Source organism: Porites lutea, chromosome 11, assembly GCF_958299795.1.
Source record: "Porites lutea chromosome 11, jaPorLute2.1, whole genome shotgun sequence".
NCBI lineage: Eukaryota > Metazoa > Cnidaria > Anthozoa > Scleractinia > Poritidae > Porites > Porites lutea.
In genome coordinates this window covers 11,794,004-11,820,992 of record NC_133211.1, presented here as the reverse complement: position 1 = coordinate 11,820,992, position 26,989 = coordinate 11,794,004, and the positions used below count along the sequence as shown (strand labels likewise).

The 26,989-nt window shown below is 36.5% G+C and overlaps 1 long non-coding RNA gene across 1 annotated transcript; it reads left to right on the top strand.

The window, feature by feature from the left end:
- The first annotated feature begins 684 nt into the window (after positions 1–684).
- LOC140952347 (uncharacterized) lies at positions 685–26,373 on the top strand. The gene is made up of 4 exons (XR_012167346.1): positions 685–739; positions 1,692–1,767; positions 2,418–2,644; positions 24,699–26,373. It is a non-coding gene; the product is annotated as an uncharacterized lncRNA (long non-coding RNA).
- The last annotated feature ends 616 nt before the right edge of the window (positions 26,374–26,989 follow it).

Below are 26,989 nucleotides of genomic sequence, written 5' to 3'. Positions count from 1 at the left end.
TCAAGGGGAATCTGAAACCTGTGTTCCTTTGATAAGGTTGTCTTTAAAAAATTGTTAGGAGTGAGCTACATGATGATGATCATCTTGCCATTTAAATGTTGAATGTTTGACGAATTTTACAAAAACTAAACCATAAAACTAAATGTCAATCATTTGCACTTACATCTTTAAAGCCTGTTTTATGATTACAAGACCTAACTTACTAATCTAACTGTTAAATGAGTAATTTCTTTCTTGAACATGCATTACCATGGCATAAAAAAAGAAACAAGTTAGAGCATGTAGCAGAAAAACTCAACAACATTTTTTTAGCGTCCCTAATGGCGGGGCAAAAACATACCCTTCCTTTTCAATTTGCGTAGTACTGCTACAGGTACACAATGGGTGTATACAATAAACATGCTTTGAACGAAACCGGACTAGACCTGACAAACATGTTTTGCTATGATTAGGTCAACTTTATGAATTATTAAGGGAAAATGCATAATATATGAGTAATTGCCTTGTGTTGTTTCAAAAACAAAAATAAACCAAACTGAATAGTTTCCAGCCTTTTCTACTTGGTTCTTAAACCGTCACATTATAATCAGTAGACCTTTTCATGCTACTCTTATCTGATTGTAACAATTTTGTCATTTTTAATATAGCTATCCAAGAAATGTTTCTTGCTTGCTACATGCAGAGTGGTAACATTCTTGTGAAACCATTGGAAACAGGGAGCAGATTTCTCATACCTCTGGTAAGTCCTGCAGTATATTGGTTTTAAAGAGTAATTTCTATCATTAAAATGCCTTTTTTGGGAAATCTGTAGAGAGTTTAAAAGAGACTTATCAGGTAAATAAATCATCTGGGGAGAACTGTATAATGTTGATGGACCCACTGTTATTACATGAAGCTTGGCAAATGTTGTGCAATAATGATCAAACACACATTATTCACATCATAGGTTGGGTGGGTTATAAGATAGCGGCTGCCATCTGAACTTACTGTTACTGCGCTTTTCAAAACATGTAGACTGTGAAGTTCAAAAGCTGCCTTCTCAATGGCATTATTCACTGCCATTAATCATAATTACAATGACAAGCAACGAACCTTGAAACACAGAAACACACAAATCGGATGGAAACCCACCATTCACAAATCACAAACCATGACTCTTTGAACCCTTTTACTGTGAAACTAAGAAAACCGTAAACACATAAAAAATTTCAGGAATGTTGATTGTGTGGTGACCAATCACAATCATGTTCAGGACACGCGAGCAAACCGCAAAACCACAAACTAATTACTGTTGCTGTTTGTGGTTTGGTTTTCTCATGCCGTATTGGCTATTTCCTCGCAACACAATAACATTCCATGAATATTTTTGGTGTTCACGGTTTTGTGAGGTTCACAGTAAGTAAAGTTCTGTTTCCTAAGAGGTCTGCTAAGATGATTGACAGCAGTGAAAAATGCAGAGTCAGTTGGCTTTTGAACTTAGGAATTCAGGAGGTTTTGAAAAGTGAAGTAACATGTAAATATATAAATTGTTAAGAGAATGCATCTGTTGTCCTCTCATCCACAACGTTTCATTTCATTTTGTTTCATTTCAACTTAATCACTCTCTTTCACTTGTATTTTGACTTGAAAACGATCCTTCACGGTGTGTTTGATTAGACATTTCTTATCTGTTACATTTTCTCCCTAACCAGAACAGAGGAGAACTGATTCCTTCATGATTGGAGTGGGAAGGCATTGGACACAGACAGTAGATGTGTCATAAATCAGGTTAGTATTGGAATTTTTTTATGTTTTTAAAATAGTAATTTGTGTCTTAAAAATGCCATTGTAGGTCAGAGTTCCATCAGGTTGGCCTACTAAATTATTTGGGGGAATTGTATTCCTCCTTTTCCATCCCTTTCCATTTTAACCCCAATATGCACATGTATGCAAATTCTCCACTCTGTAAATTTCTCATAAGAATTGATTAAGGGAGTTGATAAAAGATCAAAGCTTTTCCTGTTTGGTGATCATGTGATAAATTCTCTAAACCTTTTCTCTTTATTGGTTATAAAGAGAAAATTGATGATGGTCACTTAAAGGGCTTCGTTAACTTAAAAACTTTGGCGAATGTTTAATTCTCTGTTTGAGCTGTTTTTCTGTGCTATGAATTAACCTTTGGGTATTTCTAAATACATAAGCATGGTGTATTCAACAGTCCTGATTGTGAAATAATAGTAACAACAAATCTTCTCACCTCGACAACATGGGAGGATTTGATGAAAGCTAACAAAGAAAGTCATTGGATCCGATACGTTACATATATACAGATTTATCCAGCTAGAACTTTTGCTGAAAGCTTCTGCTCTGTTTAGTTAAGTTAAACAAACCTGGAACCTGCTGTAATTAACTCTTGCTTTTCCTTTTCTTTTTACCAGACTGTGGAATTAAGGAATGATGGAATCATGGAATCAGGGAATCAGGGATTGCGGAATTCAGGGATTCATAGGATGATGGAATCGTGGAATCATGAAATCAGGGACTCAAGGAATCAGGAAATGAGGAATTCAGGGATTCATAAAATCATGGAATCGTGGAATCAAGGATCGAGGAACAGGGATCAAGGGAAGGACGTATATCAAGCATTCTTTCACTAGGACAAAAGGTAGCGAAAATAGATTTTAACTTTTCCAAAAAATCTTGATAGTGGCAGGCAAGCGGAAAATTTGAGAAATAGCGAAACACGTTAAACTTCCGAAAATATGATTTTACGATTCAACGGGCCAGTTACTGTTATTGTCAGATATAACACAAAGTTAAATTTGGAATAACTATTTAGGGCTCTGAAAAATCAATTCACTCAACAAAACTGACAAGGGCAAGACTAACAAGGTACAAAAGATATGATGGTGCAAGCAAAAACCATTTAAGTCTACACTCGTAACATTCAATAACATCACGGGTAAATTGACAGATGAATAATAACATCGCGCCCTGATTTACCAAAACGACAGCCAAAAGACCTGACATTACAATTCAATATACCTACCGGCTCTTGGTTCGCTACTTGGACGACAACCTCGTTCCCAGGGTTCTCTCCTACCCGCCCTACTCGTAGGTCGGGTAGGAGAGAACCCTGGGAACGAGGTTGCTTTGACGACACTTTCACCACAGCTGTATTCACATAGACGCCACAATTTTCACAGAAACCTTAGCAACGTAGTACAGGAGCACATACCGAACCATGACTCTGTTTACGGTGAAACAGCGCATTCCACTTCAGGACTACTTTGACAAGACGAGCGCAATTAGTTTGTGACAAATCTACTACCTCATTACGAAACGAAGTACTTAGGCAAAGTTTACATCGATGAAGTCATTTGTTACTCGAAACAGTTACACTGGGATTGTCGATCTCAACGTTTGATTCTGGATCTGTTACGACACCAGTTATACCCTAACTCAACTGAACCCACCTTTAAACAGTAAGGAGTTACAAAATGAGACTTCCAAGAAAAGTTAAGGTGTACCGCAACCATTGAGGTTGTATGCCAAGTTCTTTTAGTGAAAACATACCAGTGCGACCCACTTGATGTACTTGCTAAACCTTTTGACTTATCTGTATAAACACCGTCCATATACTGAAAACTGGATCTATTAAGAAGACACAGACACACAGTCTGTTGATGTGAAACAACTGTTTACCCACGTTCCACTTCAACTGGCCTTAGACTGCACCGAGAACTCCTTGTAATGCTATCAGTACTTACGGATGACGTTATGCCAGTGAGAACTGTGAAGGAATCTTTTGATAACTACTACTAACGAGTGTCTTTTATTGTGAAGTCGCTGTTCACCTACTCGCTTGCATGGCCCTAGTATGTGCTGATGTTATTTGTTAACGAACTCAACTATCTGTATACGTACGACGTTATGAATCTACTCTACCGCGGTCCTTCTTCACGTCCTTTCCGGGAAGCATAGACTCCTTACAATTGCAATTTTCAGTAGTTAGCTTCACAGTTTCTGTTAATTTTTGGAGGAACATAGGGCCACCTTGCATCTGACAAATGATTATTTTGCGGTGACAACACTTCAATCGCAGTGTACACAAAGAGGAGATCGAGGACGCCTAGAATAACCTTAGCCGACAAAAAGAAGAAAGTAGTGCAGGAAAGTGATAAAATGTCTTCTCCAGACTGATCAGTTTCCCGTAACAACAACAGCGGACTATATGCATGGATGAAAACAACGATGTGTGTAACGAAAACACATCCTATGGCATCTTGAACGTCGTTCACAGAGGAACAAGACTTTGAGGAGACACACCCCACAGGTTATTAGTACGTAGACGACATTTTCTGTGAAAGGAACCATACGCAGAATTTGTTACACGAAACACTCAGACCCTGGACCTGTCACTAAAGCAACGATTCCTTATACTTAAGGAGCGTTAGCTCCTAAAAGCTATTATTTGACTCTCAAGATGAGTACCGCCAAGTTTGTCGAAACGTTAGTCTCTGTCAGCAAGTCCTATTTAACAATACACTCATCCGGACGATTGTGTTCCACCTACATACGAAAACTATCCTACAGCGCTTCAACATACGTGTTACACGCAAACCAAGACATCTAATGAACGGAAGGGGGCAGACAAGCTGCAGTATAAGATCATATTACGAAGACTTTGAACGAACTGACCAATGTTCGGCATGCAACTCGAATGTAACAGCCAAATTACCGTTCTTAAAATGTATGACGGAAATTTAACTGAAGCAATCGACATTCAGCGCTACCGACGTTGTATGTTCTACTAAACTCGCAACATGTCTACCCAGCTCATTTTCTCGTTTTCTCTGTGGGTTTTATTCTTACACTCAGTGAGACTTGGCTGGATGACTGCTATGAAGACTCTCATGTTATTATTCCAGGATATAATTGCATTCGCCTGGATAGGTCTGGAGCCAAAGAAGGTTTTGGTGGAGTAGCAATCTATGTAAAGGAAGGCTTGCCGTTTCGTGTTAGGAATGATCTTTACTCAGCCGCAAATGAATGTCTATGGATTGAGCTATTGCGCACTAAATGTCGCCCAGTATTGATTTGTTGTGCATATAGAGCCCCCGGTTTTGACTTTGCGAACTTTATTTCAAACTTGGAGATATCTATGACGAAAGTTAACCTGGAAAAATGTGATTTCGTGCTTCTTGGCGACCTAAATGCAAATATGCTGCCATTTTCAAGAAAGAAAGAAAAACAAGAGCTTAAAAAATTTGCAACTTCACACGATCTTACGCAACTCATTACTGAGGCCACCCGAGTGACGGAAACCTGTCAATCCTTGCTTGACGTGATTTTAGTGAACAATGATCACCGCATCAATGACTCCGGTGTTGTTCCTGTTTCGCTGAGTGATCACTACCTCGTCTATTGTGTTTTAAAAGCAGGTGTAATTAAGGCACCACCGAAGACAATTGAATACCGCTCTTATAAAAACTTTGATGCGAACACCTTCCTAGCGGACTTGAATAACGTCCCATGGCACATCATTGAAAACGAGGAAGACATCGACGACGCCGTGTTTATTTGGAATCACTTGTTTTCTGAAATAGCTGACCTGCATGCGCCCGTGAAAAGGCGAAGAATACGAGGTGTTCCGCTCCCGTGGTTGAATGATACAATCAGTGAGGTGATGAAGGATCGTGATTTTCACCATCGTAAAGCCGTGAAAACCAATTCTGCTTTTCACTGGGCTCGTTATAGAAAGTTAAGAAATAGGGTCAATCGTGAAGTCAAGGCAGCAAAATCCAAGTATTATTGTGACTTGATTTTAGAGGCTAAAGGGGATTCAGGAAAGATCTGGAAGGCGGTGAATGAGGTGTCTTCGCGCAAGACTAAATCCTCGAGCCCACAATGTATCGTAGTTGATGGTGTTGAACACACCACCCCAGCCTCTATTGCATCCGTGCTCAACTGTTATTTCTCATCCATTGGCAGAAGTCTTGCAAATAAAATATCAGCTGCTGCTATGTTCCCAGTCAGATCGGCCACGATGCTACAGTCTTTCTCGCTTGACGAAGTTGATGAGAAAACAGTACTCAAGCATCTGCTTTCTCTAAAGACAAATAAAGCTATTGGCTTGGACAACATCAGTGCGAGACTTTTAAAGTATGGCGCGCGTGCTATTTGTCCCTCGATCACCAAGTTACTGAATCTCTCTATTCGCACTGGCAATTTTCCTGAAATATGGAAATGCTCGAAAGTGGCTGCACTTTTCAAAACTGGAGATAGGAGAGATGCGTCAAATTATCGCCCAATTTCTATTCTGCCAACAATGAGTAAAATTCTGGAAAAAGTCGTCCATTCCCAATTCTATGACTTTCTGAATTCAAATAATCTCCTTTCAAGCAAACAATTTGGCTTCCGTCCCAAACTGTCTACAACATCGGCTCTCACCAGTTTTGCAGATGAGGTCCTATTGCATATGGAGAGTGGAGAACTGTGCGGTGCAGTGTTCCTAGATCTGACCAAGGCATTCGATACCTTACCAAAGTTAAGTCAACTGGAAAATATCGGCACACAAATAAATGTTTTACAGGACTCTGTGGATCGAATAAATCAAACGGTCGCAAACCTTCAAAGCGAATTCCACCGCTTAAAGGAAGACGTACGAAATACAGTCGAAGAAACAAATACGCTTAAAACAAGCGTAAAATTCCTGAATGATGAAGTGGAAACCAGTAAGAGAAAACTCCGAGATGACGAAGAGAAGTCACGACAGGAGTTGGATCACTTGCGTCTCCAACTCTTAAATTATGAAGTGTACAGCCGCCGCGAAAATCTTCGTTTCTACGGCATTCCAGAAATCGAAGGGGAAGAGAATACTGAACCCGTTTTGAAAGCTTTCTTGGAGAAAGAGTTAAATGTGGAAAACGCCCAATCTATTGAGTTCCAAAGAGTCCACCGCGTCGGTAAAAAGGACCGAAACACAAGAAAACCCAGGGCCATCATAGCACGCTGTCTTCGCTTTAAAGATCGAGAAAACCTCTTTTCTTGCCGACGCAACATCGATAGCCAGTCGAATTTCGGTATTGGCCCAGATCTACCTAAGCAGGTGATTGATATGAGGAAGAGGCTTATTCCGAAGATGGTACAAGCAAGAAAAGATGGAAAACGGGCAGCCTTCAGTAGAACGGAACCCTATAAACTCTTTATTGACGGTGTGGAGGTAAAATCATAAATAAATAGGTTCCAGGTTATTTATTTTTAGAATTCGCAGGAAGTAGTTCACTTCTTATTTTTTTTCGTTTCTATTGGGAGCTATCGATTAGCATATTCCTTAGTTCTCTTCTGAAGTTCGATTTAAACAAAAGTATAACACTTGATCTCGTCCAGGCGTAGCTTCAACAGTTTAATTCTTTACACTGGCTACGTTTTTCATCTCGTTTCTTTTGTTTTGTTATGTATGTTATTCTATATTTATTCAGTTTGCACTTGACAAAATCAGGAATGCGTTAATTGTTCGAGTAACAGTGACCCTTCTGGGAATAACAGCTACTGTTGTTGTCTTTTTTTCACTACACGTATGCAAATTTCAATGGATTTCAACAACTTAAAGTTTAAAACTCTTTCGCTGAACGTTCGGGGTATCCGTTCTTTTGAAAAACGTAAGTCCATTTTCAACTGGCTATACAAGCAAAATTCAGACATCTGCTTTCTGCAGGAAACTTACAGCACTGAAGAGATTGAAAATCAATGGAAAAAGCAGTGGTCCGGGGACATTTACTTTGCTCATGGCTCTAACCATAGTCGTGGGGTCGCAATCCTTATACGTAAATCCTTTGACTTCAAATTGAAATCAATTCGATCGGATGAGGATGGGAGGTACCTCATTTTAGAGACAACTATTCAAGATGTTCCATTCCTTCTGATAAATATTTACGCTCCCAATACCACCACTAAGCAATCGTTGTTCTTCCAAACATTGTCTGAGCTTATCTATGATGAGGGATACAATGATTTTGACTACAAAATTATATTAGGAGGGGATTGGAACGTAACTATGGACCCAGACCTAGATTGTTCGGGTGGAAACCCTGTGTTAAAAGACTCAGTTAAGTGTGTGGAGGACATTATGCTGAATTATGATTTAGTTGACATCTGGAGAATCCGTAATCCTAATAGCAAGAAATTTTCTTGGAGACAAAAAAGCCCAATTATTCAAAGACGCCTTGATTATTGGCTCATTAGTGACCTATTACAAGATGACGTAGCTAAAGTCGACATAGTGACAGCTATAAGAACGGATCACCATGCAATAACTTTAGAAATTGACAGTCTAAATGATCAGCAGCGTGGCCCATCTTTTTGGAAGTTCAATAACAGTCTCTTGGATGACGCTTTTTTCGTTGAGCGTTTACGCGAGAACTTTCCTAAGTGGATAGACGAAATTAATTTTTGCGATGATTCGAGAATTAAATGGGACTGGATGAAATACAAAATTCGCGGGGAAAGTATATCGTATAGCAAACTGAAAGCTGAAGAAAGGAGAAATAGAATTCAAACAATTGAAAACAGGCTTAAAATATGTGAGGAAAAAATAGCAGAATCACCGACGCAAGAAAACCTTGCCAACCTCGAATCGGTCAAAACAGAATACGAACAAGAGTATGATTACATTGTAAGAGGCTCAATCATTCGTTCCCGCGCTACATGGTTTGAACAAGGGGAAAGAAACAACAAGTATTTTCTAAATCTGGAAAACAGAAATAAGAAAAAAAGCTGCATACGGAAACTTATTCGAGCAAATGGAGAAGAGACTACTGTTCCGGACACTATTATGACCGAAATTCACAGTTTTTATTCTGAGCTTTATGACGAAAAGTCGGGAATACAAACTGACTATTCAATTTGTCCTTTTCTGGAAGATACCCTCTCATCTCCTAAGTTAACCGACTCAATGCGGGAAACGTGCGAGGGTCAATTAACATATTCCGAATGTTTCAAGGTTCTGTCTACCTTTAGTAACGATAAAACTCCTGGAAACGATGGGCTCACTATAGAATTTTACAAGTTCTTCTGGTCAGAAATCGGAATATTTCTAGTGGACTCATTAAATTATGCGTATTTTCATGGTGAATTATCACATTCGCAAAAGCAAGCCGTAATAACTTTAATTGAGAAAAAGGACAAAGATAGAAGATGGATAAAAAACTGGAGACCGATTTCTCTGGTAAATGTTGATGTTAAAATTGGCTCAAAAGCTATCGCTAAAAGGCTAGAAAATGTCCTACCACATATTATCCATTATGACCAGAATGCCTTTGTAAAAGGACGAACAATTTTTGATGCAACTCGTACGATAACCGATGTGTTGGAATTTACTAAAATGCGAGACTACCAAGGTATAATGACCGCAATTGATTTTGAGAAAGCCTTCGATTCTCTAAATTGGAACTTCCTCCACAAATCGCTAGAGTTCTTTGGCTTTGGAGAATCCTTCTTGGGGTGGATCAAGACGTTTTATAATAATATATCAAGTTGTGTTTTTAATAATGGTTTTTCCACCCCCTCTTTCAATGTTAAACGGGGTGTTCGCCAGGGCGACCCACTCTCGCCATCTCTTTTCATAATAGTACTTGAATTATTGGCGTTATCCATACGTAATAACGATCAAATTAAGGGTATTGAGGTGGGTGGTTCCGAAATCAAATTAGTTACATTCGCTGATGATATGACATCATTTGTTAGGGACAAATTTTCGCATCGCACCCTTTTTGATACTATCGATCTGTTTAGTACATACTCCGGATTGAAGGTCAATCACGACAAAACGGAAATTCTTCTACTAGGAAATATGGAAGTAAACAGCTCAGAACTAGGTGTTAATGAAATAAGTAAGGCCATAAAGATCCTAGGGGTTCATTTCACCTTTAATCACGCACTGTTTTATAAGCTTAACTTTGAATCAATCGAGAAATCTCTGAGGGGATTGCTGAAGGGCTGGAGCTGGAGAGGTCTTACACTACTTGGAAAAATTCAAGTGATCAAGTCTTTCGCCATACCAAAGATTTTATACAGGGTTGTTCTCATTTCAAATAAAGAAGAGTTTATCAAAAAAATAAATACTTTGCTATATTCCTTTGTTTGGAAGGGAAAAGATAAAGTAAAGCGCAGAGCTTTTATTAACCCTATTGATAAAGGAGGCTTGAAAATGCCCAACATTGAGTCAATGATCTCTGCCCAAAGAATAATTTGTATTAAGAGATATCTCTCCATTGACCCCGCTGGCTGGAAGTTGTTTCTGGATTTTTATCTTAAGAAAGTAGGGGGAAAATTCTTGTTTCATTGCAATTTTAACTACACTAAACTACCGGTAACTCTTCCAGAATTTTACAAAGAATGCATTGTGGCGTGGACCCTTTTAAATGAAGACAACCCCTCCTCATCCTCTGAAATAGCAAATCAGGTCATATGGAACAACCAGTTCATTTGCATTGAATCAAAGTCAGTCTATAACAGTAGGCTGATTGATCTTGGAATTGTAAAAATTGGAGACCTCTACGACACGTGGGGAGGTTTCAAGTCGAACAAGGAACCATTATATTCAACTCTTTCACCAGTTGAACATTTTCTACTTTTCAGTCTCTTCAATGCTTTTCCTGAAGAATGGCGCAAAATATTAAAAACAAATAAAAACTCTATCTCTTCAAAAACTCATGATCTAATCCAAACTGATTTCAAGTTACTTATTGAAGGGAAAAAAGTCAATTTCCAAAATCTTAAATCAAAGTCATTATATGACAGTTTTGTTTCTAAGATATCCAGTATACCAACAGCGCAAAAGAAATATAACGAAGCTTTCAGCACACACACATTTCAGTTGGACTGGGAAAAGATATATCTACTGCCCTTCAAAACAACATTGGATACTAAATTAAGAGAATTCCAATATAAGATATTAAACAGGATCTTATACACGAACAAGATGCTGTTTAAGTTCAAAAAAGTAGATTCTCCCTTGTGCGATTTTTGTGAAAAGGAGTTGGAGACCATAGAACATCTCTTTTTCCATTGTACAAAAGTAAGCATGTTTTGGAATGATTTAAAGTCTGTACTTGATTCTTTTAATATAACTATTAGGTTTGATATCATGAATGTCCTTTTTGGGATCTTAGATACAGATAATATAAGCATTCTAGTCAATTACATCATTCTTGAAAGCAAATATTTTATTTACCGCTGTAAGTTAAATAAGGGCTGTTTATGTGTAAGTCTGCTAGTCGATAAATTTAAAAAAACTTTTCAAACCGAACGTTTTATCGCGAAAAGAAACAACAAAATCCATTTCCATGATAAAAAATGGAAGCCGTTACTCCCATTAATACAACAGTAGCTGTTATCCAAACTTCGTTTTTCTAATACTCCCTGTATTACTCTGTATTTTAAGTTCAAGTCGAATAAGTTATGTAAGCCTTGTAGTGTAGTGCAGCGTAGCTTTTTATTTATTTATTCTATTTTCTTTTTTTGTTTTTTTGTAATTAAGGTAGTTGTTGTAAATTTTGTAGTGTTTGTATGTTTCGATCTGTATGTTGTTTGTACTATACCTGTAAAAAGAAAATAAATAAATAAAATACAAAAAAAAAAAAAAAATTCGATACCGTTGACCATACGATCTTGCTATCTAAATTGTCGGCTATCAATGTCTCGCCCAGCACTCTACAGTGGTTCAAGTCTTACCTGAATCATCGTAAACAGCGGACTGCCTGTAGCGATGCTGTGTCTGACCCTCTCCCGATGACCTTTGGGGTACCACAGGGGAGCATTCTAGGACCGCTTCTCTTCTTGGTTTATATTAATGACCTTCCGCTGGTTATAAAGAATTGCGAAGTGACTTTGTATGCTGATGACACGGTCCTGTACTACTTTGCTAAAGAGCCACACCTGTTAGAAGAGGCACTAAATGATGATCTCTTGAAAGTTGCCCAGTGGTTACATGGAAATAAGTTAACTTTAAATCTTACTAAGACGAAATCCATGATTATAGGCAGTAATAGGAAACTTGTTGGTATTTCCTCTTTCACGTTATCTATTTTTGACACTGATATAAATTCTGTAAGTAGTTTTAAATATTTGGGAGTTATGTTGTCTTCAACTTTCACATGGTCCGACCATATTGAGTATATTTCATGTAAGGTTAATAAAAACCTTGGTCTTCTACGTAGGATTAAGTATTATTTACCTTATGATGCCCGGTTACTTTTTTATAATAGCTTAGTGCTACCTATTTTTGATTATGCTGATTTAGTCTGGGGTGACAAGGACAATGTCTCACTTATGAAGGAATTGCAAATTCTCCAAAACAAAGCAGCTAAGTTGATATTAGATAGATCACCTCACTCCTCATCCACCGATGCATTGATTGTCTTGAGATGGCTGAATCTTGAAGAACGTAGGAAATGTCATCGATGTATATATGCATACAAGTGTATTAATGGCCAACTTAATCATTCTTTGGACATTGTAAGAAAGAGTGATATACATTCCTACAATACGCGCAATAACGATACTATCAAGCTCCCCAAAATTAAATATAATTGGGGAAAACAACGTTCGCGGTACCACTGTTTCAAAGACTTTAATGAATTAGAGAGAACTGTAAGAAACTCAGCAAGTTTTCCAATTTTTAAGAAGTGTCTTTTTTCTGCTTTTTATAATTGAGTACTTGTAGTGTGTATGTTTTAATTATTTCTGTAACTGGATTTTAGCTTAAATTTTTTTTTTTTTTTTTTTTTTTTTTCATATATATCGATTTTAGCTTAACCTTTTTATATTTTAATTGTATTATATAATATACATCTCGTAATTAGGACCTCTATGTAAACCACTCTTGTGATGGAGCATCCTATTAAAAGATTGTTATTATTATTTCCGTCTCACTTTTCCAACAATAACTTTTATGCACGTACCAATATTTTTCACTCTGAGTATAAACAAACTACAGTGTGCTAAGAACTTCAATGACGCTGTCACAACGATCAACTGAACAATGCAACGCACTAGTAGAGGCAAGCAAAGATGCAGGGGCAGCCACTCTCACGCTTGTTAGAAAAAGAAAAGAGGTTAGACACCTGAACAATGCAAGAATTGTCGACCACGAAAGAGAAACGAAAGAATCACAAGAAAATATAACATCCACAAGACGAAAAGAGTCCGGAAGTAGTCACAAGAATAGAAGCCAAAAGTGATTTACAGGCAGTATACAAGGAACGTGAGTAGCAACTTATCAAGTATCATATTGGAGAAGTTGAGAGTGCGTTCAAAGTAGTTGACCCCAGCAAGGCTTGGAAAATAGTTAATACGATAACCAATCGTAAAGCAGCAGCATCTGGAAAATTTTGGAGAAAACCCCTGAAGAAAGGAAAAAGCAGTGGTATGAGCATTTCAAGAACTTGTTGGGAACCCCCTTTGAAGACACAACGCTGAGTGACGTTCACCCTTTTCTTCATAACATTGAAATAATATGAGACTGAATACACAATGGAGGAATTGCAAAATGCCAAGAAGCAGATAAGAGAAGGTAAAGCACCTAGAGATGATGGCACAATGCCCAAGATCGACGACATTATTCTTTTTGCCAACAAACTGCTGATAATAGGGGAGAAACAAAACCAACTCGCCATCCTAATCTCGCAATTTAAGGGACACTGGAAACTACAGAGGTATCAGCTTAACATCGGTAGTCGCCAGGCTGAATAACAGAATGTTACTAAATTGCATACGCCCAATAATAGATCCATGTCTGCGATACTGTACGATGAAAATGGCTTTCGCCCGGGTAGATCTACCATTACGCAGGCGCTAGCACTGAGACGAATCCTCGAAGGAGTAAAACAATACCGTCTACCATCGATTATGGAATTTATTGAGTTTATTAGGGCATGCAATTCCATTAACCATCAAGAGATGTCCTAGATCCTTTCTACTTATGACTTCCCGGAGAGAATCATCAATGCAATCATGCTAATGTTGAGCAACATCAAAGAAAAGGTTGTATCCCCTGACGGCAAATATTTTTTGGAGTCATGCAGGGTGACACTTTGGCACCATATCTTTTTGTCACTGTGCTCGATTGTTCTCGATTATGCAATGAGACAAGCCACACAAGGAAAAGAGGAGGAGCTTGGTTTTACTCTTCGGAGGAAACGGAATCGTAGGATTCAAGCAATCTGTTAACGGACCTTGATTTTGCTGATGACATTGTTCTTCTGATGAAATTAGGCAAGCCAGGCAGCTTTTGTGCAATGTGGAGGTAGAATGTGGTAAGGTTGGGCCGTCACTGAACGCAAAAAAGACCAAAGCTGAGTATTTGAACGTGGAAAGAAAGGAAATGGAGACAATTGATGGTACGAAAATCAAGCTGGATTTGATTTTGTGTTCTAAGGAAAGAGACATAAATTTTTGCGAAGCAATGGCCTAGCAATCACGGAACAAAATGAAGAACATCTGGAAGAGTGATTTGGCAGAAAAGATCAGTGGTACCATTCAGTAGTACCAGTCAAAAAAGAAGAATGTTTTTTTCTGGACATGTTTTTCGTGATGACAGCTGTGCAGCGCAACAGCCCATAACATGGGTGCCTGCACATGGGAGGACTTAAAGAGGACGTTCTTCTACTACATACATGAGCACACTGCTGAGAGATACTGCTCTGGAAATATAGCCTTATGGGGTCAGTTTCCTCCACGTCGTCTTTTAGGCGTTGACCGGAAGTAGAGGTAGTAGTTACTACCATACAAATTCCTTACAAGTACAGTCTCATGTTGAGGTGACGTCACTGTTCAGCCACATTCCAACTTGCAATAGACTGCGCTAGGAAGGCCATTTAAAACACTTTCATCAGTGATGACTTTTATGCTATGATTTGGCGGGAACCATTTACTATTCAAGGAACTAACTAGCGTACTTTGCCAAACGTAAGTTATTGTCGCCAATAGCAGCACTGTTTGGGTTTTTCAAACCAGATACTGTACAGACACGTGGTTTGCTTTGTCAAACGTCAATCATTCTCACTAAAATTGCCTCTGAGGACCAAGGCTCAACCATACGATGATATTCAACTGGCTTACTCATGACAGCGTTGAAACCATTTACTAGAAAGAGAACTAGTTTACTTTGCCTAATGCTAGTCAATGTCTACAAACCCCCGACTACAAATACTCTCACTCACAAGATCACATTCACGTGACTGACCTACTTCAGAAGCATATGCTTCTGCCTACTTTTAACACTTTCCAAACCAGTTACTGACCAGAGACCTATTTTGCTTTGTCAATTGAAAGCAATTCTTTGCAGCTGTACCTCTGTGTACTACACTCACCACAGTCACGTGTCACGTTTTTTTCACGGGACCGCAAAAAAACATGACTCATGACTCAGTCAATATTTTCTTCAAACTTTTATCGATACATTTGCGTTAAAATCTGCATTTTGGAGCAAATTGTAGCCACCGTATTGTTCATCTGTCTTCCTTCTATAAAGACCAAAAGATCAATAATCAATTCCAATCAACAACGGCCCCACTAACAGAGGGTGGTCTGCCTGTGCACCTACCCACACGATCACATTCAACAGACCATACTGACGACAGAGTTAAAAACATTTACCACACAGAGAAGTAGTGGCAAAGTATAACGGTTTATAACAAAAACAACAATGAAAACAAAGGAATGTTTAACTTGTGAGACCATAGTCAGACATACCGGAATTATGACAACAATATTGTTGAACTACACCAAAAGATGAGGAAACACCAGGGCTCTAGACTAGCAAAGGTCTAGTAAAAAACTGAGGTTTTGACTGTTAAATTCTCATTTCAATTTCCACAAGATATTCGGCTGCTGGAATGGCGGACAGGAAGCAAGCTACATGTAGATAGCTAGACAGCTAACAAAGAAACAAACAAAGAAACGATATATCTGAAGATAAATTGTTAAGAAGAAATGTAACTGAAGGCTAAACTAATACGTTGGACAAAATCTGAATTGAAATCAAGGGTTTTTAATTAATTCAGTTGTCACTTCTCGCCAAATTCTCGAATCAAGACTTGAAAAAAATACATTCTGGCAAAGAAACAAACGCTACATACTTGTCTTGTATTGCAAACTGGAAAAAAATGTTGTTTCGAGCCCTACGAGACCGTTTTTGTCGATTTGGGGACTCAAAGCTAGCTGCACTAGATTAGTTTCGTAATTTTAAAAAGGAACCGAAAAGTTTCTGCTCTCACCTGTTTTGCATTATTTAGTGATTGTTTACTCAAAAAATATCTCACATCAATTCTACCTAGCTCTAAATGTTTATTTCAAAAAAACCTTTGTGTTATAGCTGACGATGAATTGCTTTCAAAAATCATGTGTTGCGCTGTTTCTGAATATTTCTTTAAGAGCATTTGGGATGAAATTTTGGCTGAACAATTTCCAGCCATCCAACAGAATGTTATTGTCGTCGGCACCAAGATTCTTGAGACGCGCACAAATTTTATTTGACCGTGCAAATTAATCCAGTAGGAGTAGAATTTTGCAGCGTAAACAAACTTTTAAGATGCTTCGCTTGCTTAATTTTGTGATTACCAACTAAGACCAAAAATTTGGACGCGAAATCAAAGTATTTCGATGCTAGGCGTATTGAATTTTAACTGCTTTGCTTCAACAAGACTGATTTGGACTTGTAGCAAAGTATTTTAAGCTTACTTCAACCAATTTCCAGGACTGATCTGCACGGTTGAATTGCTCAGTTAAAACTTCTGATAGTTTTGCATTTATAGAAAAAGGATTATTTGCCAAGACAAATTTTCGATTGAGTTTTTGTGTTTTTTTTTTTCTTAAAATTTTAAGAGGTGATTAGAATTTTTTATGTTAATTCTTGTCTTCACGAAAATATGATTGGAATGTGGTTCCAAAAGACTTAGAAAAAATACGGCGCGCCCCACGGCGCATGCGTCGTATTTTTTTAAAAAAAGGAAAATAATTATTATATATATCTATTACTACTCAAAGAAAGCAGTCAAAGTTTTTCAAGTAATATTTTTATTTCTTTTCAACAATTTAATGTTTGTTCTAAGTTTCTATTTAATTAATAAAGTAACAATCACTTTGTATTAATATTTTTATTCACCATATATTCTTTAATTAGTTAAGTAATTTTCATTTGTATTAATGAAAAATTTTTCAAAAATATACTAAGTCTTTTGGCGGGAAAATCTGACCAAATTTGCACAGCGTTTCCCCTTACAACGTTTTCGAGCAAAATTTAACAGAGTTTCCTTTTCAAAATTTTCTGCCAAAAATACTTGCATACACCAACTCTTGCAAAACGTTTCAACAAGAAATTTTAAATTTCCTTGAGCAAAAAATTTAAATTGCGTTTGAAGAAATTTTAAGTCCAATTTCTTTTGTAAACAAAATTTGCTAAAAACTTTTGTGTAATGCTTGCAATGTAATTTTTGCTCAAGTTGGTGTATACGTCTTATTATAAAGTTTAAATGCAACATGGCAGGCGACAAATTGCTACAAAAGTTTCTTTTAAAACAGTCAATTTAGTCAAATATTTTGAAGCAAAGATTTCAAATTTTTGCTTTTTAATTCCTTATTCATGTAAATTTTGACCTGCCATGTTACCTCTAAGCAAACCTTATTCAGCTCGTACTTTTGTAGCACAAGGAAAAATTGCGTTCCCTCAAAACTTTTGCGCACAGCGTTAAACTAAATCACACTCAGCTTCACAAATAAACAGTTGGTGCGCTCCAATTTCTTTACGCATTGACAAGTTTGTCTACAACTTCAAAACTATCACTACATTTCAAAAATTTATTGCTTTATAATTGCCTCATTTTTCACTTGTGCTACAACAAGTTCAAGCCGTGAAAGAATGTACATAAATAAACAGTAAAACCCCATGTCTCGGTACAAGATACACGGAAATTTGTATTTCAATTCGAACCAAGTCATTTATCTCTTGGATTATATAGACCATAATAAACACGCAAGCCCTGCAAACAGTCAAATCAAATTTATTCAAGAAATTGAACGGTGTCTTCAAACCGTTGTATAGTCTAAATTTCAAAACTCTGACACGAACAAATGTTTTGGAGTAGAAGAGAAACAATTTATGCGATCAGTCGACTTATTGTTGTTTACATTTTCTTTATAAAAAAATTCAAAGCAAGCGATTAACATATTCAAGTTGTTTGTAACCACCAAAAAAATTGCACCATGAACGAAGTCGAATAAAACTTTTGCACTGAAATGCATTTGAAGTGATTTTATTTTTAACGACTAATTTTAATTGTTGTTCTATTGGATCTAACTGAATTGCGAAAACGTCGATAGCAAAACTGTTTGTTATTTTCAGGAATATGAATTATTATTCAAATCAGCATCAATGCTTTTCTTGGAAAAGTGCGTTTTCACTCACATGGCCAGCATCTATGCAAATTTATTGGAACAAAAGAAAGAGTTAAGAGTTCAACTCCCAAAGGATTTGTTTGGAACACCAATATGGCCGCCGTGACTTCATGTGAAAACGCTCTATTACGCTCTCACAGTTATGTGATGAATGGCTGAAGAAACCTCGTGTTTTCTTATCAAACTTACATATGAATGATTCCTCTCTTGTTTAACACAGTTTGAGTCATACTAAAAATTTTTATTCACATGTTTTTGATCTTCCAATAGTGTAAAACAGACAAAAATAAAGCATTTCCAACGAAATTCATGACCGTGTTACATTGATTTGTTGAAGGAAAATGGCTTAAGCAAACTTGCATTTTGTTCTCTCTGTTCCAAATTATGTCATTATTATTCAAAATGGCGTCGGCTAGAAAATTAAGGAAGCTAGTTGGTTTACGTATGAAGTTTTAGTCCCGTAAAATCTTATTTGCGCTTGTCACAAAACAACAACAACAACAAACAAAGCCAAAACTCAAATTGATAATTTTTTGCAGTTTAGAAAGACCACCTGCTCGGAAATTATTAGAAAGCATTTTTTTATAATTTACGTCATACAATAGACACTTTTATGAAAACTCCTCGTGGCCGCGCAGAAAGCTTTTTAGCTTCATGGCACTTCGTCAAAAATTGATTTAAAATCTTTTTTCATTCAAATCTTCCAAAGACAGACTGTCAAATGTGAAAGAGTAAATCCACAACTTCAATTGTTTCGGCATCATTGGCCAAAAGTACATTATAAGGCATATTGTTAGAAAAACAGAAGTGAGTATGTTAAGTTGAATTTTTACACACTTTGTTACCAAGCTCCTTAATGTTCAGAAAGTTCAAGAAAGCAACCATCATGCTTATAATAAAAAGGAAAGAAATACTATTCTCATTTCTGAACTGAAAACTACACCACGGCTTATGAAAATGAAAACATTTCTATGCTTCATCGAAACGGAGACTCGATATTTTCAGTCAAAATTTTTGCAACGGACAGGAATATTTGAATTAAAATGCCTGTTTTGCAATTGTTTGTTACTGAAAAATGAACACTAACTGATGCCAGCTACACTAACATGCTTACTCTATAAAGACTTTTTCACAAGAGTACTTACTTCAGGCAATTTTAGAGCGGTTTTTAAATGAAATGCTTAAGTGAAAATCAGTTAATTCCAATCCAGTCTGTTTTTGTTCGAGTGAATCATATTGTTTATTTAGTAATTCTAACTGTAACTGAACCAACTTTTTTCAGCTTTACTTTGGTTTCAAGTTTTGTAACACTCAAATCGTAGCCAAAAGAGCAGATTTTTCATATTACAATAGTTACTGTATATCACTGTTAAGGTTTTTTTGTTCCCAACTTGATTTTGCTGTTTGTCAATTTCCAGAAATTCGACCATCCTAATCTACTAAACCACGAAATGAAAACATCTATGCTGAATTTCAACTAAGCGTCTAAAGCCTTGCCAGTTTTCTAGTCATTTGGGAAAAAGCTCTCCTAACGGAATAGAACTGTAGACTACTTTTAATGAAACAAAAAGACTTAAGAATTTTTTTTATACTAATTTTTGTGAAATTCTGGAAATGTTTCAAACTCATTAACAGCAAAATACTTGTTTCGTTTCGTTCTTTTTCATTCATCTACTAGGGAGATCAACACAATAGAAAGAAAGGAAAAATTTTTAACGTCCATGCCTTAGCTGAATTCCTATCAGAAAGCCAGATGGGACCAACTCCTCCTTGCCGAGCTAAATGGCACTTCGTCAACGACGATTTAATCTTTTTCCATTTAAGCCTTTCAAAGAAAGCCTGTCAATTCTAGCAGAGTTAGTCCACCACCTCAATTTTTTTCTGCGACATTAGCCAAAACTACATAAAAATGCTTCCTTTAGATTAGAAACTCAATTTATATCAAAGAAAAAACGAAGTGACCAAGTCAAGTTAATCTTTAACTTCACTTTTTCAATTTAGCTCTTTTATGTACAAAAAGAAAAGAAAGAATATGTCTTGCAATTCTGTTCAACTAAGTTATTTTTTAAAACCTGCACCATGACTGGGGAAAATGAAAACATCTCTTTGCTTAATCAAAACTTCACGTCGTGAAAAGAATGACTGCAGTCACATGGAACTGGACATTTGGTCGAATTTTTCTTCCTATAATCTCTCGAATCGCACTTTCTACGAATTTGGCAAAGGAACAGAGATATTTGAATCCAAATCCTGGTTTTGAAATTGTTTGGTTCCGTAAAAACTGGTTCTGTAAACCACGTACCACTTAAGGAAGTAAAATGAACACTGACTGATGAACAAACAAAAAGTTAGACCAATACATCTAAGCTCATTTTATAACTCTTTTTTAAAGAAAATGCTCGTCTTGCGTGTGTCTTGGTAAGTTTTTGTTGCTGATATCATGTCTGTGAGAAATTCCAATAATATTTTTTTCTTTTGGGTGAAACTGAACTAACTTGGTCGAATTGACTTGGTTCATCTTTTATTTTACTGCACGCGGTCTTTTGACACTCAAATCCTGACCAAAACATTTGATTTTTCTTGTCAAAACTAGACAACTTTTTGGGTTCCAATCATTATTCGTCAGCTGAATTTCAACTTAACGACTAAAGCCGTGGCTGTTAACATAATTATTCAGGAAAATCTCTGATAAAGGACTGAAATTGTATTGACACCAATCTTAAAACGTAGAGAATTTTTTTATACCAATTTTGGAAACGTTTATAATTTTTTGGCTTTTTCTGATGGGCATACAGTCTACCCTTTTTTATTCATCTACCAGAAAAACATAATTTTAAAAAAGAACATGTTTTTAAAAAATAGACGTTTAAACAAGTTTTATCTGAAAAAGAGATTGGGACACATTTTCGGGCAAAATAACTTTACAGACCTACTTAGACCAAGTGCGGTTTTATCAATTTTCTTTTTTTTAAAACTTCACAAACAAGATGTGCCTTTATGGAAAGTAAAGTGAACTCTGCTCCTGACCGAGCGTTGAAAGCTTTTTGTCTTTATTGCACTTCGTCAATAAACGATTTATTCTTTTTCATTCAAACTTTCCAAAAGCCTCGAGACTGCCCGGGGGGGACTCCCAGATAAAAGTGACGGCGATGCTTCTAGTCTCGCTCAGGGTGTTAGGGACAAAAAGTCACTATATTTGCCCGTTCAGGTATCGCTTATAGGGATGTACATAAACTTACATAAAATGCAGTGATGTGTGCTTTAGAATAGTCTCCTTTATAAGGGGTCAGTTAAAGCCTGAGCCACACCCACACTGGTTTCCCTTAGGAGTTTAATTTCAATTTTCCGATGAGTGTTCCCGTCACTTTTATATGGGATTCCCTCCTTCCTGTCAAATGTGAGTAAATAAACCACTTCAATTTTTTACTGCATCGTTGTTTGAAAACTGAAAATGCTTCATGATCATATCATTTTGCATTAAACGGCTTAATTTTTCGACTTAGATTAGTAACTCAAATTATGATCGTTCTGAAAAAAAAAAAAAAAACAGAGTGACTTTGTTAAGTTGTTTTTCTACACTTTGGTGTCAAGGTCTTGAATGTTCAAAAAAGCAACCAACATGTTTATATTTAAAAGAAAAGAAAGGCTTTGTTTACACTATACCGGATAGGTTTTGTGCCGCCTCAGAAATCATACCGGATAGGTCTTCTGTTTACACACAAGAACGGTTGTGGCGGCGCGATTTCTGTTCGCGCCGATCTCTAAAGTGGAGAGTCACATATTGCATAACTGTTCACATTATGAACATAGCGAAAGTATCCTTGTATTTCCGTTGAATTAAGATAGTTTTCATAACCTACATCGTATCACGACTATGGAAATTTAAAACATGTCTTAATTCCAAATCAAAACGGTGACAGCAATTGCTTGAAGAGGAACAGCTATCAAAAACGAAACACGGAACTCGATATTTTAATCAAAAATTTCTTCTAACATTTTCTCGACTCAAACGATTTAAGAATTTGGCAACGGGCAGAATTCTTTGCATTGAATTCCTTTTTGCAGTCTTTGGTCTTGGACAATTAGAATGTCTGAAAAGTTCGTTCTGTAATTCACCACACAAGAAAGTCAAGTTAAAAATGATGGATGAACAAACAGATAGACTAAGACGTCCACGGTTTAAGACTTTTTCAGAAAAACACCTGGTTCAGGCCTCTTGGTTCTTGCCTTTTTAGAGCTGCTTTTTAAACAACAAGCTCGTTTCATCTCTAGTGTTCAAATCTTGGAATATTTTTCTTATTAAATTCAATTCAAATCTGTTTTTGTTCGTGCAAGCAATATTTTTCATAATTAATTTCAGTTATTATTTTTTCTTTTAGATGAAACTGAACTAACTTAGTCGAAATAACTTTGTCCAGCTTCTCTTTAATTTCAAGGTCTGTGACAGTCAAATCCTGACCAAAGCACTAGATTTTTTGCATCAAAACTCGATATCGCTGTTGAATTTTTTTGGCCCCAAACGCGATCATCCGGGTTTTCAATTTCCGGAAATTCGACCATTCTAAACAACTAAACGACACCATAATGAAAACATCTATGCTGAATTTCAACTAGACTTCTAAGGCCGTATATGTTTCTTTCTCTCTCTGTTTTTGTTTTCATAGGCAGTCTACCCTTTTTCATTCATCTACTAGAACACAATAGGAAGAAACGAAAACATCCACTCATAAGTTATTGGCCATTTTCGAGTTGCCTCGAGCCTCTGTCTCAAAGCGAGGCCAAGTGCGAATCTATTGATATAGAAATGATTTTTTTAGAAATTCTGATTTTTCTATTCTTAAGCAAATGCGACGTATGTTCAGATGAAAGGTTTTGCACTTAGCCTCGTTTTAAAAACGAGAGTCTTTGGAACTCGAAAAAGGCCTATTACTATCAGAAAACAAGTTTGGAACAAGTTTTCGCCCAAAATAGCTCATGTCGTTTCATCATTTTCATGTGTTTTTTTGTTTTGTCAATTTTAACCAGAAACAAAGATTGGAACAAGTCTTTGGCAGCAAAATACATGCAACTTTACAAAAAGTGATTTATTGGCAGAGACACTTTGTTAGAAATTAAGAAAATTGAAAAGTGCTCCTGACCGCTTTGGCTTCATAGCGTTTCGTCTAAAAACCATTAAATCTTCTTTTTTTTTCATCCAGATGTAATAGAGTAAACCACCACTTCAATTTTTTTGTGCATCTACTCAAATGCTTGTTGTAAGGAATTTCATTTTCACTGAATGACAAAACTTTTCGACTTAGATCAGTTACTCAATATATGATCATCAACCAACATGCTGATATTATAAACACCACGACTAGGCAAAACTGATAAAAACTGCTCTCAATGTTTCATCAAAACTTGACCTCAAGAAAACAGTGACTGCAGTCATTTTAATAGGAACAGCTGTCAAAAACGAAGAAACTGAGCTCGATATTTAAATCAAAATGTTCTTTTTTCATAATTTCTCATATCAAACCATCTAAGGATTTTGGTTATGGACAAAAACACTTGTTTTAGAGTCCTTTGGTCCAAGGCAAACACAAGTCTAAAAAGTCTGTTCTGTAATTCACCTTTCAAGGGAGTAAAATAAACACTAATGGACAAGCAAACAGCTACAGATCTTCAATTCTTTTCAACAGAAGTACTTTGACCAGCCCATTTTAGAGATTCTTTTGTTCGTGTCTTGGTAATTTTCGTTTTAAATACGAAATTCAATTGAAGGCTGTTTTTGTTCGTGCGAACAATATTGTTTATTTAGTTATTCCAATAATATCTCCTTTCTTGTGTGTGAAACTGATCTCACTCATTCGAATTAACTTTGTTCACCTTAACCAAAACAGTAGGTTTTTTGCATCAAAACTAGGTTTTTACTGTTAAAGCTTTCTTGTTTCAAACATAATTCTTCGGATTTTAAATTTCCATAAATTCAACCATCGTAAACTACTGAACGGGACCAAAATGAAAACATCTATGATAAAGTTCAACTTAACGTTCAAAACCGGGCCTTTTTTTCAGATTATTTGGGAAACGTTGTCCAAATGGACTGAAAATCGCAACTGTTTCTAAAACAAAACAACTTTACACTATTGTTCATACCAAATTTTTCTTTAATTTTGAAAATGTTTGAGACTCTTTTAAGGAAAATCCGCGTTGTTTGTTTTTATGCATTTGTTGTTTGTTTGTTTTATGCAGAATCTTATTTTCTTTTATTCATCCACTAGAGCACAACTGGAAGACCTACACAAGTTTGATCAGAAAAAGACATTGGAACAAGTTTTGGGCGGAAATGACTTCACAAAACTACTTAGATCATGTCGGCGTTTAAGGCTTGGATATCTTGAGAAATATATATTTTTTAAATGTTTGTTTTGCGCTTGTGGTCTATATAATCGACGCTATCATTGAATTAGAATCATAAAGTTTTTCTTGGCGAGACATTGGGATTTTATATGGTGAAGTAGTAGATCGACATATGAGCAGAGCCCGTTTCAGATGTAACAAATGAATCTCTTGTGGCCAAACCTTTCCCCAACCCCCCTTCCCCTCTTAAAGTCAATTCATGAGAGTGTTTCCCTTTCTAAATTAAAATCAGCATTTTGTATCATAAGAACTAAAAATCTAAATGTAAATGTTGAAAATATTGCTGCATTGAAGCAGTCTCTGTTCATTTGTCGAACGGACGGACGGACGGACAGAAAGCGGGGAATACTATCTAGGTGGCATTAAAATTCAAAGGATTTCATGAATTTCAGAAGCAATATGCAAATTTGATCGGGCCTCGCAGTGACAGCAACACTTTGCAAAAGCCGAAATTTGCGATGAGCAGATTTGATATTATCTAGCAATAGCCGTAGCAATTTTTATTTGCAGTGTGTATTTTTATTATAATCTTGCAATATAGCGGTAGCAATTTGCAGTATGCATTTTTGATATGATCTTGCAATAGCGGTAGCAATGTGCAGTATGCATTTTTGATACGCAATGCCACGGTAGTACTATTTCCCTCTCTCTCATCGCCGTCGTTATGGTTTCCAAAAGGAACGGAAAGAAAAATATCTTGAGCAATGGCTACCAGTTCATAAGTCGCTTTTCTGCGCTGTAAAGCTAGGAAACCTTGGCGAGGCTAAATTGCAATCATCCTATAGCACACTGGGATATATCTTTAAAAAAAAAGGTTAACCACCACATTTACAGTAAGGTCGCTCAAAATTTAATCTGCAGAGTTACTGAGTTATTCACCCTTTCCTCCCAAAGTTGATTTTAATGATGTTTTATTAAGCTCTAACTTTCAAGACCGAGGAAGAAATCATTTTGTGCGACTATTCAAATGAAACTTTTTCGTTTTAAGTCTTAGACTGTGGAGGAAATTTCATGATGAGACCAATCAAGTGAAAGCTTCTGAGCAGTTCTTTCTGCGGTATTGTTTTAGTGAGCTGTTCAAATTGTTTAAACGCAGTACTTCCCTGAGGTACTCTTGTTCAGTTTTGTTCTAACTTTCGAGTCTCTGAGCGAAATCCCTTAGTGTGATCATCAGGCAAACGGACTTCTTTGGTGCTCTTTTTAGGTGTTCTTGAATTTGGTGTATTTTAGTTCTGAGTCTCGGAACAAAATCGTTTGCTGTGATCATTCAAATAGAACCTTTTTAAGTGGCTAACATTCAGTTCCTTTTGGAAACTAAAAATTAATTAAGTGGTTGAGAAAAACGTGTAGCGGAATGATATTCTTCATTTATTTTACATGTTTCATCTTATTTCAATAGCCTTAATTTTCACGGATTGAAGAGACCAATTGCTAAGTTAGCGTCTAATGTGTGAAGTTCCCTAAGGAAAAATGACGCATTTTTGTCAACCACCATTTTGTTAATGATATTAAAATTTCAAATTTCTTAGCTTTGAAGTGCTTTCTCCTGGTTTAATAATTTATTCTGTCCTTTAAGATTCTTTCCCTTTTTCTTCTGCTCTTGTGTTCCACACTGTGCCGGTCTAAATAGAGGAAACAACAGATTTTTTGGTTAGGACAAGTTCATTTGCATTCTAATTTTGGTGTAAATTAATTTGCGCGGATAATTTGTCAGTAACGGGAAAGAAATAAAACCAATCTTCGCTAAAAGTACGGCGCAAGTTCTGAAGTATTCCGTACTAGTTAAGACGCATGAATGTTAAATGGAAGCGCTACTAAATTCCTGCTCAAAGACTGTTTCGTTATTTTAAACACAAATTACCCAAACTACAAACAGTTTTGGGGTGTGCTGTGGCACTCAAGGCGCACATGTGTGCTCATTCCACCGAACTTTAAACATTCCTTTTAGTTTCAAACGTAAAGCTTTTAAGAACATTGTTTAAAACCAGCGTACCTTTAGTTGTTGTTTCTTTGAAGTCGTTCTTATTTGCTTCCAATTCTCCTCTTCTTTCGTTCAACTGTACGACATCTTTCCTTCTAAAATAAACAGAAAAAATTTTCAGTTTTCAGGGCAAAGTTGTCAAAGTATCCATTGAAACCAGCGAGCTTACCT